This window comes from Lissotriton vulgaris, chromosome 2_1 (genome assembly GCF_964263255.1).
Source record: "Lissotriton vulgaris chromosome 2_1, aLisVul1.2, whole genome shotgun sequence".
NCBI lineage: Eukaryota > Metazoa > Chordata > Amphibia > Caudata > Salamandridae > Lissotriton > Lissotriton vulgaris.
Window position 1 is genome coordinate 1,586,962,257 of NC_141687.1, and position 19,516 is coordinate 1,586,981,772.

Below are 19,516 nucleotides of genomic sequence, written 5' to 3' on the forward strand. Positions count from 1 at the left end.
GATCTGCCATTCGCAAACACCACCCAGGAGGGGCTGCCAGTGCCAGCACATAGTTTCAGGACGCAGGACACAGACACACACACATGCACACACGCAAACAGCTCACAGACACACAATTAGGCAGAAGTGGACGTGTGCATTGCTTGCTCTTAACCACTCATCTGCTTACACCGCCCTTTCCTCATGGTTACACCTCTTAGACCCCTCAACCTTTCAGCCATACTCATATTGCTCATATGTAAGTTACACAAGACTTGTGCACATTGCACATAACGAACAGACTTTTATTAATAAAGCCTAGCCTACTTGAGTTATGGCATTCAGTAGTGGCAAGTCGCAGCAATCTACCCAAAAGAACACGGTGAATTCCTCGCTTGCAAATAGATAATTGATGGCTGTCTGTTGTAGCACCTTGTTTCCAGACAATTTTCTACAATTAAGAACTCAAATTAAGAAAACTGCGCTAATGGCTTTTAAGCATATGGTTAAACATGCTTTCTCTGTTGCTAGAACATGAGGTTAAATGTGCAACCTTAATTCGCATAGATTTTTTTCTTTTCTTCCTGTGTGGCCGGGAACTGCGAGTTCACATAAATAATGGTTATGTCTTCAAACGGATCAATACCGCCTGTGAGAAATTGCAAAACCCAATTTTGTGTTTGGAAACTGGTGGTTCTTGTTGTGGCATTGATCTGTAAATAAAACACGTTAATATCTGGACATTCAAGAAGAACAGATTATGCCAGCCATAGCAGTGAATATTTAATAAGGTTGATTCTTCATTCAAGCAATCAATATCCGACAGAAGCTGAACAACTTTTCATGCACTGGAGAGCCTCCCCGCCTCACTGAGACGTAATATCATGGCCGTCGAAACAAGGACAGATGGCTGTGCCTAGTTCCCATACGCAACATCCCCACATATAGAGGTTGTGCAATATGTCTTTACATCTCAGTCTCGCGTCCGCGATATGGAAGTGTTATCACTTCAATTTGTCTTAATTTTCAAGTGTGGAAGGAACCAGTATTGTGAAAGATTGCATGTGAAACCACACGGCATAGGTTATCCTAATGTGTTTCTGCCTAGACATCACACATTGCAGCTTGGCGGATGTAATGCCTTCTGTGACTTGACATAGTTTATATGGATTTGCCCTCCTGTCAAAAAGAAATCTTCAATTATCATCATGTTTTTTTTTTCGATTTAAAAATAGAGGAAGAATGGAAGTTCCTGTTTCCTTTGCAGCATGCAAGAATTAACAAATATATACATGTTATTGCATTTGGAATTTATCAACCGCCACTCCAGGATTATTCACTTAACACGTTTTACGAAACATTACAAATGTTCTGCCACCTGAACATGTCCAATTGAAAGCGTCATTTTCTTGGACAAGGGAAATCTGCTCTAGTACTGAAAGTGAATTGTGAAAGGCAAGACAGTTATCCTGGAATACCGCGGAACCAAGTTAACAACTGGGTGGATGAGATATTCTGTTGACTTTTTTGAGGTAGAATCTCTCAATCAGCCTAAATATGTGGGCAAAGATTGACTAAAGCTTAAAACTGTTGCAACGTGATGCAAAGTGACACAAATCGATGCACAACGACGCGTTGGTACTTTTTCTTGCATACATTCTGCACTGGAAAGGTGCCCTACTCTGAAGACAGAAAGGGCTTATTTATGGCATTTTGGTGTACGGCAGCTCAACAAGGCACCTTGTTGCGGTGCCCTTTGGCAAAGTGAAAGGGCAAGAATGCACCGTATTTAAGCAATACAGTGCATTCCTGTCCTTTCTCCCTGTGCTGGCACCGTTTCTGCAGCCTAGCACCAATGGAGGCACCCTTGTACCACGGTGCAAGGGGGCCTCAGTTGAATGCAGGATTGTTTTTGTGCTGGAAGGGACACATTTCTGCACAGAAACAATTCTAAGAGGTGTTTTCCTCTTTCTATGTTTGAGTGTGTAGCACACATGGCAAGCAGAAAATAGTAAGCAAGATAAGCAAGTTTCTCCTTGTTATGCCTCACCTCAGGAGGCATACGGATTTGGCACTTCTCCAGTTTTACATCACTTTGTAATTCTGGGTCAGCCTCAAATTCCATGCGTGCTGAGTGTGAAAACCCAACCAAACGCCCATGGAATGCCTCATGGGCACAGAGTAAGTTGACTCAGCGATTTGTGCTATGTCACCTGACTCATGATTTATGAGGAAACTCAAAGCCACACAGAGTGGCTTTGCGTGGCTTCATAAATCGAAATGAGAGCTCTGAGTCATGCATGTACCACTTTGTGTCGTGCAAAAATGGCCTAGGGCTCTCACAAACAAGCCTGTAAGTGATTTTCACTGCTTTGAATTAAGAAGACATTACTGCGGCATTGATTGGGTGGATTAGTGCTAACACAATTTTGGCTCAGATCCGGCTCTAATTAGATAGTGAGACTGGGTTTTGCATCAAAATATAACAGCTTCTTGCTGCAATGGTTCACAAGGAGAAATGTTTTTATTCCTCAAAAAAAATACATTGCATGTGTGCTGAAGTGCAAAGCTTACATCCAATGCATGTGATCCTTCTGAAATGTGTCTATGCAAAGTAAAATTTACTGGAAAGGTGTGCTCCCAGTCCAAATCCTATGCCAGAGTGTGTACACTGACTCAGACAAGGAATGGCATTGCTGTGTGTATATTGTATAACATATGTATACATATACACAAGCATGTGCCTTATTGATTGTTGATTTCTTGTCGTCTTTCCTCTTTCCAGCCCTATTCATCATGTGTCTGTCTGCATGGTACTCCATAAACAGTCTTTAGAATGATGGTTGTAGTGCTGCATTGGTGAAACATTTGTAAATCACCCCATTTTGTTTGATTCTATCTGTAAAAATCATACAGATCAATAGGATGATTAAGATTTTTTTTCCATGTTTTTTTGTTATTATTCTCTGTCTAGTGCCAGCTCTGTTATTCTATCAATTTTGTTTGTACTGGATTGCTTCAAGTCCTATTATTTAGCACATGTAAGCAATGGTGATGCAACAATTTTCAGAGTGGAGGGCTGCCATCAATGCCATATCACTGAAGTCACAGGTATTCTGGAAAATCCATGTGTCAAACACAGAGCAAGTGGTGCAAACTGTCTGGACCCCATTCAGAGGGCCACAGCACAAGAAAGAGCTACTGTGACCAACTGCTTAATTTGAGCCCTTTTACTCCAATGTCCCGGAGCCCGACCTACTATGGATCCCGAGTAACTGGGCCATGTAGCCCTTCAACACTAGACTCATAGTGGTACCGTGGGTCGAGCACTCCACAGCTTTCCGGGTGGAGATTTCAAGCAATCATTCAGGGGTTTATATAGCGCACTACTCACCTGTGAGGGTCTCAAGGTGCTGGGGGGGGGGGGGGGGGGGCAGCTCCGGATCAGTAAAAAAAACAGGCCTTGAAGCCCTTCCTGAAGGTGCGCAGGGTTGGGGAGTGTCTGATGTTCACAGGGAGCTTGTTCTAGGTCTTGGCTCTCCCGCCTGTTCTGTTTTTGCGGATGCGGAGGACCTCTGCCAGGGCAAGGTCGGTGGAGCAGAGGTTCCTCTTGGGTACATGGAAGGATACTCTTTCATTGAGGTATTTGGGTCTGATGTTGTAGAGGGATTTGTAGGCATGGGTGAGGAGTTTGAAAGTGACGCTTTTCTTGACGGGGAGCCAGTGGAGGTCTCATAGGTTTTGGGTCATGTGTTCGTGACGCGGATTTCTGAGGAGGAGTCTGGCTGCGGCGTTCTGGATGGTCTGGAGTCTGTGTAGTGGAGTTCTGTTGATTCTGGCGTATAGGGCGTTGCCGTTGTCCAGTCTGCTAGTTATGGGTGCGTGGGTGACTGTCTTTCTGCAGTTGAGAGGATCCACTTGAAGGTCTTGCAGAGGATGCGCAGGCAGGTGAAGCTAGTCGGGTTAACGGCGTGGATCTGGCGGTTCTTGGAGAGGGGAGAGTCGAGGATGATGCAGAGGTTGCGTGCTTGGTCAGTAGGAGTGGATGGATTCCAGAGGGCGGAGGGCCACCAGGTGTTGTCCCAGGCGGAGTTGCAGGATCTGAGAATGAGGACCTCGGTCTTCTCTGAGTTGAGCTTCAAGCAGCTGTCTTTCACCAGGCTTCCACTCTCTTCATTCCTTCCTGGAAGCTGAGTCTGGTGTCCTTGGGATTCTTCGTGAGTGATAGGATGAGCTGGAAGTCGTCAGTGTAAGATACAATGCTGAGCCTATGCTGTCTGACGATGGGGGCGAGGGGGGCCATGTAGATATTGAAGAGCGTGGGACTGAGTGATGAGTCTTTGGGTACTCCGCAGTTGTTATCAGTGGGTTCAGAGAGGAAGGGAGGGAGTCTGATCTTTTGGGTTCTGCCGGAGAGAAAGGATCGTATCCAGTCGAGGGCAGCTTCTTGTATCCTTGCATCGTGAAGTCTGGCTGCAAGGGTACGATGAGAGACAGTGTGAAGGCTGCAGAGAGGTCTAGAAGGATAAGGGCAGCGGTGTGTCCCTGGTTGAGTAGCAGGCGGATGTCGTCAGTGGCAGGTTAATTGGGTCGGCCTGGGGTTTCTTGAGGAGTGGTTTTACCTCTGCCCGCTTCCAGTAATCTGGGAAGATGCCGGACATGAAGGAGGCATTGATGGTCCGTCCCAGTTCGGGTGTGATGGTGGCAGCTGCCATGTGGAATATGTGCGGTGTTAGGGGTCAATCGGGGCTCCTGAGTGGGTTTTCTGCATGGTAGTGGTGATGTGTTTGACGGTAGCGAGATTCCAGGTCATGATGGTTGGCTTATTGACAGCTTTGGGGAGGATGTGTTGTGTTGCGTCGGTTTGTAGATACAGGGGAGTTAACACAGACTCACAACTCAAAATAAGAGCAACAATGAATGAATGTCCAGTCAAATACTTGTTTTTATGAAAAAAGAGTATTTATATACAAACACAAAGTAAAATACAACATTTATAAAGAGTACATTAAGTCCTCTGATGTCAGGGCTCTACTGTTTTATCGGTGGGTCCCTGAGTCTCATTCTCCTCTTGCTAGCAGTAGTGGGTATTCCACATTCACAATAGGTGGCATTCAGGTTAAGCCCCACTAATTGTCTGAGTCTCAGGAGCCACACACTGACTCATTATAAAAGTCATAAGTGTTCCAGCACCAAAGTGCTATATTGGAGTCAAGATCCCCTGTGGCTATCTGGCCCGTAAATCGGTCTTTCTCACATCAGCAACATCTGAGTGTCTTGAAACTCTAAGCAGGCCATCTTCACAGGTTCTGAAGCCGCAGTGGCTGTCTTCGGTAAGTTTCTCACACACAACCTAGATGGGGCAATAGTCGGGTGTATTTGAGTTCCTTCCACTGTCCTGTAGAGCCAGTGGCTGGGAGAGTCTCAATTCTCCCAGCCACCTCGAGTCACAATGGCTTCCTCCTCAATGATGGTCTCGACCAGATCATGGTCCTTGCTTTGTCCTTGTAGCCCCACCTGCATATGGGATCACCACCTCCACTATGTTCACGAGCCACAGTGCAATCATCATGACAGTGTAATCATCATGACTGCCATACTGGTTTCTCGCAGTGCAATTGATATTGCAGCATTTCTTCGCAGCAGCCCCACATGGCATACAGGGTTGCAGACTTGTCTCCTCTCGTGGCCAATGGCCTTAATATCACAGCAGCACTTTTCATGTTGGAGCCCCTGGCATATGGGTTGCTGACATATAAAATGCAAATGTGAAAGATCCAATTGGTGCAGCAACGGTCATGGCTCACTTCACGGTGGCCCTCATCCAGCAAAAGGGTATCATCAAGATTTCCCTGCACATGGGCAATCACCCAATCGGTGCAGCAGCCTTCTCCTTACACCTCGCTACAGGGATCTAATCAACAGGATTCCCCACTGGACCTCGCTCAATCCACTGCTCTCCTCTTCATCACAGGGCACACTTTTCTTGGCATGCAGGCATTGGTGCTTCAGCTGAGAGACTGGCAGACCTTAGCCCCCCAGTTCTGGTCACAGGCAGGAATCTTGTAGAGGTTCTCCTCACACTGCCCAAATAGCTGTTTGACAGTTGGCTATTTCAGAGGCCATGAGCTCACCTTCTTAATGTCCATTTCCAGACACCAAATAGCATTTAGAGTATGAGTTTTTAAAGTTTTTGTCAAGGGTCTGTTTCCTTTTGAATTGTCCTCTTCTCTGCCCTCCCCTTTCTCAAAAAACAAGACCGTCATAGCAGGAGCGACTATGAATCTGATTGACTAGAGGTTTACACCTGGATATCATCTACTGTGATATGCGTATCAAAAGGTTACTCCAGGGCCTCAGCCTTACTCTTTATGATTCTCCTGTTAGCCCAATCTCTTTCCCAGTGGCCTTTCTCTCTGAATCAAAGAGCATTCTTTGCAATCTATTGAAGATCATTGCTCTCCCTTCCTCTAGTGTGTCCCACCCAGCTCAGAGGAATGAACAAATCCATTAATCTGTCTGGGGGATTCCTCAACCTCCTCATGCTACTCCAATTTACCCTGTGCCTCTCAAAATGGAACCCAGAATCTTCCATGTACTGAACCATTCACAGGCACACATACACGCAGTAAATGCAAAGAATATATGCACTGCACAGCACTACATCCTTCATGTATTGCACAATTCACAGGCACACATACACCCAGCACATGTATATAACATACATGCACTGCACAGCACTACACTCTCTCTGCACAGTACCGTTTGCAGGCACACGTAAACCCAGCACAAACATGTTCAGCACCCATGTACTGTGCTGCCCTCCACACCAACCGATGTAGGCAAGGGTGCAGAATTTTTTTTAACTTTCTTTATTGGTAGTTTTCCAGTAGTACAGTGCATAAGAAATGACTATCAAACAACCAGACAAGGTTCTCACTTCATGCATCATCTTAGTTACAATGAGGTGTATTTTAATACATACCCCAACGTGAGTCTTGCACAGTGCTTGTCCCAACACATAGCCCAGTGATATTAGTTGGAGAGGGAAATTGTGTTGGCATACTGTCAGACTTGGCCCTTCTGGCAGGTTCACCCCTAATCTTTTTGCTTTTAATATATGATCTGTGTTAGTGATTTTTGGTCTCTGCGCACTTTTTCCCTGTGTCACAGAGTAAAGTGCGTGCGTGTAGTGAGGCTGGCCTGCCCTCCCAGAGGAATGCATGGGGAATGGCTGTGTCCAAGGTAGTTCCTGATGCGTGAGGTGTGCAGGCTCGAGTTTGATATGTGCGTACTCGTGAGATTGAATGCTGCGCAATGATGTATGCGGCGTGTATGTGTCTAGTGGGGAAGTGCCACTTCTAGACATTGGTGTGGGTGTGTGCAGTAAGGGTGCTGCCGTGTGATTGGCTGGGCCTGGCTGGTGAGCCTGGCTCCAGGAGTCTGGATGGGTCTGCCCGGTGGTGAGAGTGGAGATTAGCATGCTGATGGCTGGGGAGGAGTGCACCTGGGTCCTGAATAGGGCTGGGTTTTCCCCACACAATGCTGGCTCCGCCCCCTGTGATGCGTTTTAACGACCCTAGCCCTGCCAGTGAATAGAGTTTGGGGCTGAGCACATCAAGGGTGCGCACAAACCAGCTGCAACTAGTTTTTCCCCTCACCCTGAGCAAAGACAAAGGATTTCAATGTATAAAAATGGGGCTGTGTCCCCACACAGTTTGTTCTCTTCCAGGATTCTGAGGGGGCTGCTGCTGTTGCTGGGGACAGGAGGACCCCCACTTGGATTGCCTCCCTGCCTGGAGGCCCAGTAAGCTGTCTCTGGGCCCAGCCTTGCCCCCTGCCCACCTGAAGAACTTTCCTGGAGCTCCCCTTTGCTTATAGCGCCTGAGAGCGCTGTACTTTCCTTCTAGCGCCTGAGAGCGCTTTATTTTGGCCCCCAGCGCACAATAGCGCTTTACCTTGCCTTAGCGCTCAGAGCCCTTTAGTTTTACTCTAGCGGCTGCCCACGCCGCATTTTGCCGATTATCTGCCGTTTTTATGTCCCGTAGCGCTAGGAGCTCTTTCTTTTAATTATTGCCAAGACGTCCTTCTTAATAAGGGAGCCCACCCTGTAATTCATAGAAGTTATCGCTGCCCTCCGCAGCACGCGCTGCCATTGGCTGCAGCAACTACCCGGAAGGCAGGCACTCCCGCCCGTAACAGTAGGTTAGGATGGAAAGGCACCAGAGGACTGGGAGGTGCGCGGGGCTCCCGTGTGTGGAAAGGAAGCCCTGCGCCTTGAAAAGCGCCGCCAGCGAGGCCCGAGGAAAAGGAGCCCCGCCCGCAGCCCCAGCGAGACTGCCTTCAGGCCCAAGAGAAGCGGGTGAGTGGGGCAGCTGTTTCCCGTGTGGCGGAGGGGGCGTCAGGACACACTGTTGGTGCCTGCCCCTCCCCTCCAGAACAAAGGCCGGTTGTGTTCGAGCCTAGGAGAGGCTCCGGGGGCATTACCTGTTTCAGAGTCCCCTGGAGGGGGACTCCAACGACTGGCACATTTTCTTTATGTAGAGCCACGAGGGCTCTGGGCTCATTTTCTTTATTTAGAGCTCGAGAGGCTCAGCGGCGGCACACTTTGTGTTCGAGCCCCGAGAGGCTTCAGGCGCCACCTTGTTGTTGTAGAGCCTAGCAAGACTCCTAAAGGCCACATTCATTTCTTAGAACCACGAGAGGCTCAGGGGCATTCTTTGTTCTAGAGCCCAGCGAGGCTCTTGGAGGACGCCAGTGCTGTGGTTAGAGCCCCGAGGCTCCCACGCTTTGTTTTGGCCCCATTTGTGTTCTTGAGCCCACGAGGGTCCAACGTTGGCCCCATCACTGCTTACAGCTGCCCAGCACTTAGTGGGCAGTGGCCACGTTTAGGTTTGTTCTTGGCTGCCTGCGCAGCCTGCCCTGACATTTTGGACTAAGGGCATTTCAGACCTTGCAAGGCCAGTTGGTCTGGGGGACAGTTCTAGTGTTGTGCCTATGTGCACCTTGCACAATTTATGAGAGACTTGCCAATGTGATTCCTGCGCATCTGTTCTTGTTACACCTCTGAATGTTTTTATGCTTCATGTGTTTTGCTTCCTTCCCTTTGCTATGTGTTTGATGCTTAGGTGATTGTTTTCCTTCTATAGGTCCTGCTGTTAAGGTCCTAGTTCCTGCGTGATTTTCCTAAGGTGGTTAGGGTTGCGTAGGAGGTATTTACCTTTACTAGTAATTACTGGTTGTGTGCTACATGTACTATTTTGATGCTACAGTTATTATATGTTCTATGTACAAGTGTTATACCTACAAAGTGCTAATTACAACAAGTGCTAATTCTGAAAAGTGCATACCCCTGACAGTGGTCCATGTGTCCCTGTCCTGTACATAATCCCCTGTAAATTCTGCCCGTGCCTGTTGGCACATCGTAAAGTGTGTGTTTATCTATGGAGAAGTGTGGCTCACTGGTTAGAGCAGGCAGACCCTGAAGCAGAGGTCAGACCCGGGACCAGGGTTCAATTCCCGACGCGGCAGGGTCTTGAGCTCAAATGTCCATGGACTCGATAATTCTCGCTTCGGTGCCTGACCTAATCATGGGTTCACACTCTGCAACTCTGGGCATTAAGCTTGCTTAATCTCCACAACGGCCCCCCCGCGGCGGGATGCCTGGCTTTCACCTTGGGGATGCCCTGTAGGGGCTATCTCACAGGGAAAAGCCAGGACGGGTTCCCAAGGCAAGTGCGGAGATACCCCTTCGGGGGTCGATTCAGGCGCTATATAAGAAACATAATAATAATTATAATATCTTTTAATGTGTTTTACTATAATACAAAGGCTATTTTTATATAACCTTGTGTGGAGTTTCCTTTGTGGTGGGTCTTGGGTGTTGTTGCTGGGTGTGCGCGCAAACGCTTTACACATCGCCTCCGAGATTGGCCTTGCTGCTCGTCACGTTACCTAGAGGGTGAGCAGGGGTTATCTTGGTGTGTAACTCCTTTGCCCTGACTTAGAAATGGTGATCTCTGACTGACTTTGGCGCCGGCCTTGGCCAGCCAGGGATCCCGTTTCTAACACATACTATAGAATGAATCCTCCGCACCACATCTCCTAGTCCTTCATGCCAAGGATCATCTGTGGGAGGAGGGGCATGACCCAGCTCATAACTGGGGAATCCCACTCCGGAATGGCCCTCAATTCATCCAGTGGATATCAGATTGGGTGTCCCCTATAGGTGTTTCAAAGGGTCTATTGAGGGTCAGGCTCACCCTCATGTTAACCCGATCATGCCATCAGGTAAGCCTGGAGAGTGACCCATATATCCTGTGGTTGAGAACTTGGGAGCAGTAACTCTGTATAAGTGGTCAGCTGATCTTTACAGTAGATCAAATCTTGCAGCCATTCCTTAAATTTGCGAGCACGTCCTCTCTCCCAATTGCATGCAACTTGGTTCTTAGCCAGCAGGAAGCAAAGCACCACATATCTTTTGAAGGACACTTCTATATCTTCTGTGTACCCCAGCAGTGCCACTAATTATGTGAAAGTTAGGGCTTTGCCAATCATTAGGGTTAATGCACCAGCAACATCTCACCAGTGCCCTTGTATTTGGCCACACTCCCAGGTGAGATAGAAGAATTCCACCCCACCATCCCACACCTGGTACATCTATCATCAGAGCACAGGTTATATAATGATATAGTCTAGTAAGTGTGTAATAAATCTGATTTAGAAATCTGCAATGAATGATTCAAAGTCTTCTGCTTAGGGCTAGGCTTCCTGTCTGTTGACAACAGTATTGCCATTGTTTGTCATTGAGTGGTATCTCCAGCTCCAGGTCCCATCCAGAACGAGCAGTCCCAGTCACCCTATGAGCCTGGAGCTAGGCTGAGTAGTATAACATTGAAACAATATATTTTGTGGTCAGGAATTGTGTCAGTACATGAAGGTTGTTGAGTGTAGGGGGCTCCTGTGTGAAATCAAGAGTGACCGCTTTCACCTTATGACACTGCTTGATGTATAGAAATACTTCCAGGGGTGTCAGCACTTTTACAGGTAAGAACTCATCACAGCTAATGAAGAGTCCGCCTGAGTACAGACCCCCTATGTACTGCCTTATGTAGTATATTCTTACATGCTGTCTCATGTGTGACTGGGAATAATAAATGATAATATAATGGAATGAGCGGATAATAGAGGACAGGTCTATCACATCTTTTGGCCAATTTGTCTCATGCCGCTGTCATGCAAGCAATAGTGTCACCTGCAATCCCCGCGGTCCGTGACCTCACACCCAGATACGCAATGTGGGAAGGGGATCCATGTAGCCATGTTCTATGGCTAGATGAGGCCTGATTGGAGTTGTTTTATACCAATATGCAGCAATGCGGCCCTACACACACAAGAAATAGAACTCCTTTGGCAAATGGTTGTGTGAGCGCCTCCCATTTCAGTGTCAGTTGTGTCCCCACCTGCCAGTTTTATCAATTTAGTTTCCAATGATTTGAAAAAATGGCACCCCTGGCGTATAGGGAATGTTGATGAACAAATAGAAAAATTTTGGTAAGATGACCATTTTCATTAGGGAAATACGCCCCACCAAAGACAGACATAGGGAAATCCAAGGTGAGATGCTGTCTGTCACAGCATACAAGGTCGTGCCATAATTTGCATGTATTAATTTGTCCCTGTCCACGGTGATCAATATTACTAGATAGCATTGTTCCGACTCACACCATACCTTCGGGCTGTCTGGGCAATACTGTTTTGTTGCTGGAGTTAGGGGAAAGATCTGGGATTTCTCCCAATTGATGTGGATGGTGAAAGCCCACCAAATTGGATGAATTCACGTAATATCTTATTTAAACTTTCCTGGGGGTCCCTGACATATAATGTGATATCATCAGTATATAATGACATCAGTATATGTCTGGTAGGGTATCTAAGAGCATAGTTGAAGTGATGCTGTCTCAGTTTAGCTGCCAGTGGCTACATTGCCAACACAAAAAGTAGAGGTGGTAATGGTAATAATCCCTGCCTATTTCACCATGGAGTGGAGAAGGAAGAGAGCAGGTCCCATTTATTTGTACTTCCACCGTCACTTGACAATACAGCAGGGCAATCCAAGATAAAAAAGGATGAGGAATGTCCATTCGCCTGAGCATGACAGTCAGATAATCCCACTCCAGGGAGTTGAATACCTTGGTAGCATGAAGGAGCACCACCACTGTGGCCAACTCTGGGTCTATGTCCTGCAGGAGTGTGAGTGGTGTGCACAAATTATGTGATGTGGTCTATCCCGGTATGAATCCTGATTGGTCATCCCTAACCAGAAAAATCATCAACTTGATCAAGCGATTGGCCAGCACCTTTTCAAGTATTTTGACATTGAAGTTGATGTGTGATAAGAGCCAGTAGGATTTGCAAAGCTCAACCAATTTACAAGGATTGAGGTAGGCAATAACCTTCAACTCCAACATCGAGTATGGGAGGAGGCTAGTCTCCTTCATTTCTTCATAGACCGATTTCACTAGCGGGAGAATGTGGAGAATGTATGGTTTATAGAAGTCCTCCAGGAGCCGGTCCAGTCTGGGGGCCTCAGCAAATTGTAATTGTATGATAGCCTCCCTGATATTGTCTTCCTCTATGTTTGCTGACAAGAACTCTTGCTGTGCATCGCTCAGCCAGCTAATGCTACATCTTCTAAATATGCATCCATGTCTACCGCATGTGTCCTGCGAGATGTGTAGAGGGTGGAGTGGCAGTTGGAAAAAGTGCTTAGTGTCTCAGGCGTGTCCGTGACTAGTGTACCACCAGTGTTCTCTAATCTCAAGTGTGTAGTTTGAGAGCCTGGGTTTGCATGTAATTCCTACCAGCACATGACCCCAGCTTTCCCTTTCTCCCCAAATCCTGGCTGTAAAGTATTTGCCATGGAAAAAGCATTCACACTCAACATGTTGTGTTAGCCAGTGAGTGCCTGCTTATTTTGGCACCAATCCCTGACACTGTTGATGTTCCTGTCTGCCCCTCCAACCTCTTGATATCAATTTCTATCCTCTGGAGCATGCTACAGATTGGGCGCAGAACTCCACCACTTTTGGCAATACAGGTTCCACGTATGGTGACTTTGAAGGCCTACGTCCCACATTGTGCACAGCTCAGGGACAGAGTCTTTAATTCTCTAAAAAAAATCGAGGATCTCTTGCCTCAGTTCCTCAGGGAATGGCACATCAAGCAAAACCTCAGGGGACAGCCTTCATGACAAGTAAGATGAGGGAATTGATGGAGGGCTCAGCGTGAGCAGGACTGGGGAGTGGTCAGAATAGGTTTGTGCTAGATGAGTTTCCTCTCGTACCGAAGTGCTCAATCCCTGACCAACAATAGTATACTCTTGAATGAATTGTGCCCTCATTTTCTTGGGGGTGGAGCATTCGCCACACATCCAATAGGTATACTCTTCCATAATGTCCTGAATATGATGGTTAGCCAAGGGGCATTACTGCCACTCTTGGGGCAGTAATGGGTCAGGGATGGGATCTATTCATAGTCAAGTTTAATGCAATGTTAAAATCACCTCCCCAAATTAAGTATGCAGTCCATATGTCCATGTTTAGACCACACAGTCAGTCAAAAAAGGGGGTGTAATCAGTGTTAGGCCCATAGCAGTTAATGATTGTTGTGGACATTGAAGCCAGTCTCCCCCACATCAGAGTATAACAGCCCTGGGGATCACTAAGGGAGCCCTGTGGAGTATATGGTGTGCCCTTTCGATAAAGCATGGCTGTGCTACCAGCTTACTCTGAGTATGTTTCAAATGTTCTGTGTGGCATCCATCGGGTTGCAAAGTGGTGTGGGCATCATATCCCATATGCTTCTCTTGCAATGATGCAATATGGGTGTTGTTTCTATCCAAGTAAGCCAATATGTGACGACTCTCATGTGGGTTACCCATCCCCCTAAAATTACATGTCAAGCAGCTATTTCTAGCTTGGACATTAGAAGTAAGGGTTTGTTGAATTGGTTCCGGGTCAGCCATCCAAGCTGAGTCATGCAATCGCTACTGTTTTGTGACAGTACCTGCGTGATACATGCAGGTATGACCTCAAATACATGGTTAACGAATGTGGATGATGTGCACTGAATCACATGTATCACATTCCCAATGCCCATCACCTCCCACACTATTGGCGGCTCAAACCCAGCAGGGAATAGATACTATCCCACCCAATGAAGAGAAAAGTTAAAACAATCATGATGTACTGCATTGCACTTTCTGGCATCGAGAACTGGGAATTGAGCCGAGAGAAAAAGAGGAAGGAGGAAGATGAAGAGAACAGCATCAGCGGAGAGATAAAAAGGAAGTTATGGGCAAAGAGGGATAGGAAGACTTCAGGCTATTTTCCAGGGATGACTCAGATCTATATGGTGCGTTAGAGGGGAGTAGTATAGGAGCAAGTGGAGTGGGCAAGGGTAAGCGGGAATGTACAGAGGGGTCAGGGTAAACAGAAAAGTAAGTAAATGAAGAGAGCGGTTAGATGATAGAAGTAATAGTTCAGTTAGAATCAAAAAACACAGAGATAAAAAAGAAGAGGAAAGTTCAGTCGGGGTATCCTTTAACGATACAAACAGTAAGACTGTTGGTTTTCCTTGAATTAATAAGGATGTCCAGAGCAACATGTAGACATCCCATTATGGAGTAAAAGTCTGGCAGTTTGTCACACTAAGTACGTTTCTGCATGCCTCTGACATCAGCGACATGTTTTGAGCATATTTTGTATTTTCTGGACAGGAAATGCCTTTCTTCCCTCACTCCAGTGTTGTGAACAGGGCCCTTTGTGTCAGGAGCAGTTAGACAATCAGGCCACAGTATTTCTCATCTTTGCATCTTTACCCTGGCTAACAGCGGCGAGGAGGGTATCGATTCCTATGATGTGCGATTTGCCGTGGAGGCACAGCTTGATTTGCACTCCATGAAATCACTAACCTGCTGATGGCTTTTGAAAATGTAAGCTCTACCCTAATGGATGAGGTGGAGGAACGCAGGGTATAGCATTGCATACTGAATGTTGGCTTGCTGAAGTTTTTATTTAATGGGCAGGAAAATCCTGCACACCTTTTGCACCGCTTTAGTAAAGTCAGGATTCATGAGCTCACTGTTCCCTTTGAAGTAGAGCATGTGTTTCTCCCTGGCTAGCCATAAGGCAGTGTTCCTATCCTGGTATTTTAATATGTGGGCATTAATTGGCCTTTGTGGTGCTCCAGGTGGAGGCCAGGTGGAGGCCAAGTGATCAGCGAGTAGAGGTACTGCTCCACTATAAGCCTCAAACCTTGCACCTCAAATAAGTGCTCTACAAATTCCTCCATTCTGGCCATGTTGGCAGACTCAGGAACACCTATAATCCGTAGATTTGTTCTGTGTGATCTTGCTTCTAAGTCCTCATTTTTAGCAGATATCACTTTTAAAACGTTTACTATATTTAGAAGTTGTTCACTCCTGTGGGAGTCAGCCTTCAATCACAATGATCCTTTGTTCTGTCTCAGTTATGCAGCCCTCCTGTTGTTCTAGCTTTTGGCGTCAATCTGGGAGCACATGGTATCCATTTTGGATTCAATGGAGGTGGGGCTCTGCTGCATCGCAAGAAGGAGTGACTTCATATCAGTGCCGTCCATATGTTCTTCAGTGGGGAGGTCTTCATGGCTTGTCTGATCTGCGCCACTGCTCTGTGCCAAAGTTGATCTGCAGACGTCAAACTGGAGCTTGGTCTTCGTACCATCAGTTTAGCCTATGTCACTGTCTTTGGTGATGCTTCTAAAGATATGGGGTGAGGGGGCTATGTAACTAGTGTACCTATTCACACGCATGTCAATTAGGGGTTGTTAGAAATGGGGGTCTCTATCTGGCAGAGGTAGGTACTTTTGACCAAATAAGGACCGTTGCTTCTAGTCAGGGTAAGGAGGAAACACACTGTAGATAACCCCTGCTCACCCCCTTTGTAGCTTGGAGCGAGCAGACAGGCTTATCCCCAAGGCAATATGTAAAGTTTTTGCCCCAACACCCACAGTAACACAGTGAAACACCACAAATGGACACCAGACAGGTTATTAAAAAAATTGAGTTATCTTTATCTGAATTTAGGCAAGACCAAAATGACAGAAGTTCCAAGATACACAGTGATCCTTCTTTAGAAATGTCTTTGATAGGGTTATAGGTAAGGAAACAATAAATAAGCTTGTAAGTTCTGACTTCTGTAGGTTAAAGATTGAAAATACTGTCCAAAATATGCACCAACTACTTTAGATAGGAAAATAAAGACTGTTCCGATACAGGCCCCGGTACTGCCACTCCTCTTAGGGCAAGTTCGGGCCACTACGGGCACTCGGGCAAATCCCCTTGCTGCCAAGATCAGAGGCAGAGAGCCGACTCACGCAATCTCGCACCCCGCCCCCGTTGGCGACACACACACGCTCCTTAGACTTGACCCGAGCGTTTACCTGGGGGGGGTGCAGTCTCTCTCTTCTCCTCATAGGCAACAGCTGTTCTTTGTGGTGGGGTCGGGTTGCTGGGCTATGCCACGCGCTTCCATCGAGGCTCCTCTTCGTGAAGAGCACCATGTTGCCAGGCAACACCACACACTGGCGCCGATCACAGCATGGCTTCCCCCTGATGTCAGCAGACTTCGTCCGGCGGCGGTGAAATGCACAGCACTCCTCTCCGGTCAAGGGCCGGCGGTGGTGAGATGAACAGCGCTTACGGCTCTTGGGCTGGTGGCGGTGAAATCAAGAACTTAGAGCTACTCTCTGGATTATGGGCCGGCGGCGGTGAAACAAACAGCGCTTTTGGGCTCACGGGCCGGCGGCGTTAAAATCAGGCACTCTTGCAGGTCATGACCACGGGCTGAGGCAATCACAAAGGTATCTCCACTTCACACGGGCTCTTCGCAGGATACAAGCTGGGTGCAAGCACATGCACACAGCAGAGGCAAGACACTTTTTGGAAACGTTTGTATCCTTGAGTTTCAATAACAGGAGGCCAGCTCTTCTCAGGCCCTTTGAGACTTGTCCCTTCATCACACAGCACACAGCAAAGTCATTAGCAAGCAGGGGGGACACAGCACACAGCAAAGTTCCTTGTCCTCTCAGCAAACTGCAGGCCAGCCCCAGAGCACACAGCATGGGCTGTACTTCTCCTCAGTCTCTTCAGGTGTTCTTCTTTGGCAGATCACAAAGTAGTCTACTTTTACAGGGGTTTCACATCTTACTTTTATACCCCAAAAGTCTTTATTCTCTATGTGGTTAGGGGTCCTGGACCCAGCTCAAGCCAATTTTGGTTTCAGTCTGCCAGTGCACAACTTCTTCCTTTGTGAATGTGGGACAGGGTCTTCAGATGCACCATATGAGATGGAGCCAGCATTGTGGAAGGCAGGCACAGCCCTATGCAGGTCCAGGTGCCTCTCCTCCCACCTCTCCAAATGCAGATCGGTCTATGCAGCCTAGTGCTGACTCACCAGGAATCCTGAGCCACCTCAGCCCCTGTCACTCTCAAGCCAGACAGCCAATCCACAAACAGGCAGAGGCACACAGAATGGTTGAAAAAGAAAATATCCCCTTTCTAATTTAACTAAAAGATGTATTATCAAATTCTGAGTTCAAGGGTACCAGACTCCTATTTCCTATCTCACTCCTATGGGAAGATATGCAAGTAAACATGTTACACAACATTCTTCATTCTGTCCTATGCGCAAGATAGCGTTTCAATAGTGAAAAACAAAATTGGCAGCATTTCACTATCAGTACATGTCCTACCTTTCACATACACTGCAACCTGTCCTGGGGGTACCTTGGGCCTGATATAGGGTTGTCCTATGTGCACAGAAAGGGAAAGTTATGGACTTATGAGGTGAAAATGGCAGTTACCAACTGCGCGCAGGCACTGCGGTGACAGGTCTGAGACATCTCTTTGGGGTTACTCATGTTGGTGGCACAATCAGTGATGCAGGCCCACTAGTAGCATTTGACATAGCAGCCCTGGCACACTTAGTGCACTTTACTAGGGACCTACTGGTAAAACAAATATGCCAATCATGGATAACCAATCACCATAACAATTTATAGAGGGAGTGCTTGCACTTTGACACTGATCAGCAGTGGCAAAGTGCCAAAGCACCTAAAACCAGCAAAAACGAAATTCAGCATAGCATCAAAACCATAGGTGGTAGAGCTCCACTGAGGTCCGTTGGGGCTCTGCTGCACAGGCATCTGCCAGGCCAGGGTTGTTTATCACTGGTGTCACTGTGGTACCACCTCACCTCACCTCATCTTGTGTGTGTGTAATTTCCAGTGGCTCGTTCTTGGCTGGGCAGTTGGTGTGGCAGCCATTTAAGCAGGTGAGTAGTAAGGAGAGCCACAGAAGTAATGAGAATGTTCTGAGGTCCTTGACCTCTTTTTAGGTCATTCCCCACATGGGGATATCACAGCATTGAGCATGTCCTCGAGTGTACAATGGGATTGACAGGGGCCACTTATGTAATTAACTACTGCTACAGTTAATTGTGTTCTTACTCAATATGTGTAAAACCAAAGGGGATGATGGACTGAGTGTTGAACAATGCAAGCACTCACCCGCAGTCAACTGATCTAGGTTTAATAAATCATCATTCTTTAGCTCACTCCACCTCCCCAGTTCAGAAATGGCCATATGCAGTCTGAACCTATGCAAGGTGAGGCCTGTATACAGAGCTGCTGCCCGGACCGACCAGTGCACCCCACAACTTGCAGAGACACAGGCTGTGGGAGAAGGACAAGGCAAATGGAAGCTGTTTGCCTGGTGCAAGGACAGTGGGTGATGCGGGAAACTTCTGCATGCCTCCCCTGGACCAGGGCGGTGCCTGCGAGTGGGCCCAGCAGGGGGACTGTGGATGGGAGGACGCTTTTTGCGGGGAACCTAATGATAAGGCCCAGGCACCGTCCAATGTCCTGCCATTTGCGGTGAGTGTGAGAAAGGGCACAGGGTCATATTTAGTAATGCAAACCCAAAGGGAATGTTTGCCCTAAGTTGGCAGGGTATGCCCAGAAGTGGGTCCCTTTCTCAATTTGCCACTGGATTCAAGCTAGCCTGACTGATGACAGCTGATTAGCCATAAACCGGTCCTAGGATGCTTGATTCCGGTGCAGGGAAGACATGGCTTGGCAGTTCGGGCTGGACTGTTCCCATATGGCACAGGGTCAAGACTGATTTGCATATGACCATGTCTGAACTGGGGTGGTGTGGAGTGCAAAAAAACAATGGATTTAGGTCCAGAGCTCTGTACTGGGGTGAATGTATGACATTGTTCTGCATTCTGTCCATCAACTGTTGTTTTTGCATTTGTCACCCCAAGTGGGACGGGTATACTCAGACGTGAGTCCCATGCTCCCCACACCACCGGAGTCAAGCTATCCTGGCTGATGACGGCTGATAGCCAGAACCCGGTCCTAGGATGCTTGATTCCGGTCCAGGGAAGACATGGCTTGGCAGTTCGGGCTGGACTGTTCCCATGAGGCACAGGGT

At 47.4% G+C, this 19,516-nt stretch overlaps 1 protein-coding gene across 1 annotated transcript in view; it reads right to left on the reverse strand.

Moving 5' to 3' along the window:
- Nucleotides 1-19,516, reverse strand: part of LRP1B (LDL receptor related protein 1B) — a 3,669,685-nt gene that overhangs the window by 1,406,232 nt on the left and 2,243,937 nt on the right. The gene's annotated exons all lie outside the window — the stretch shown is intronic.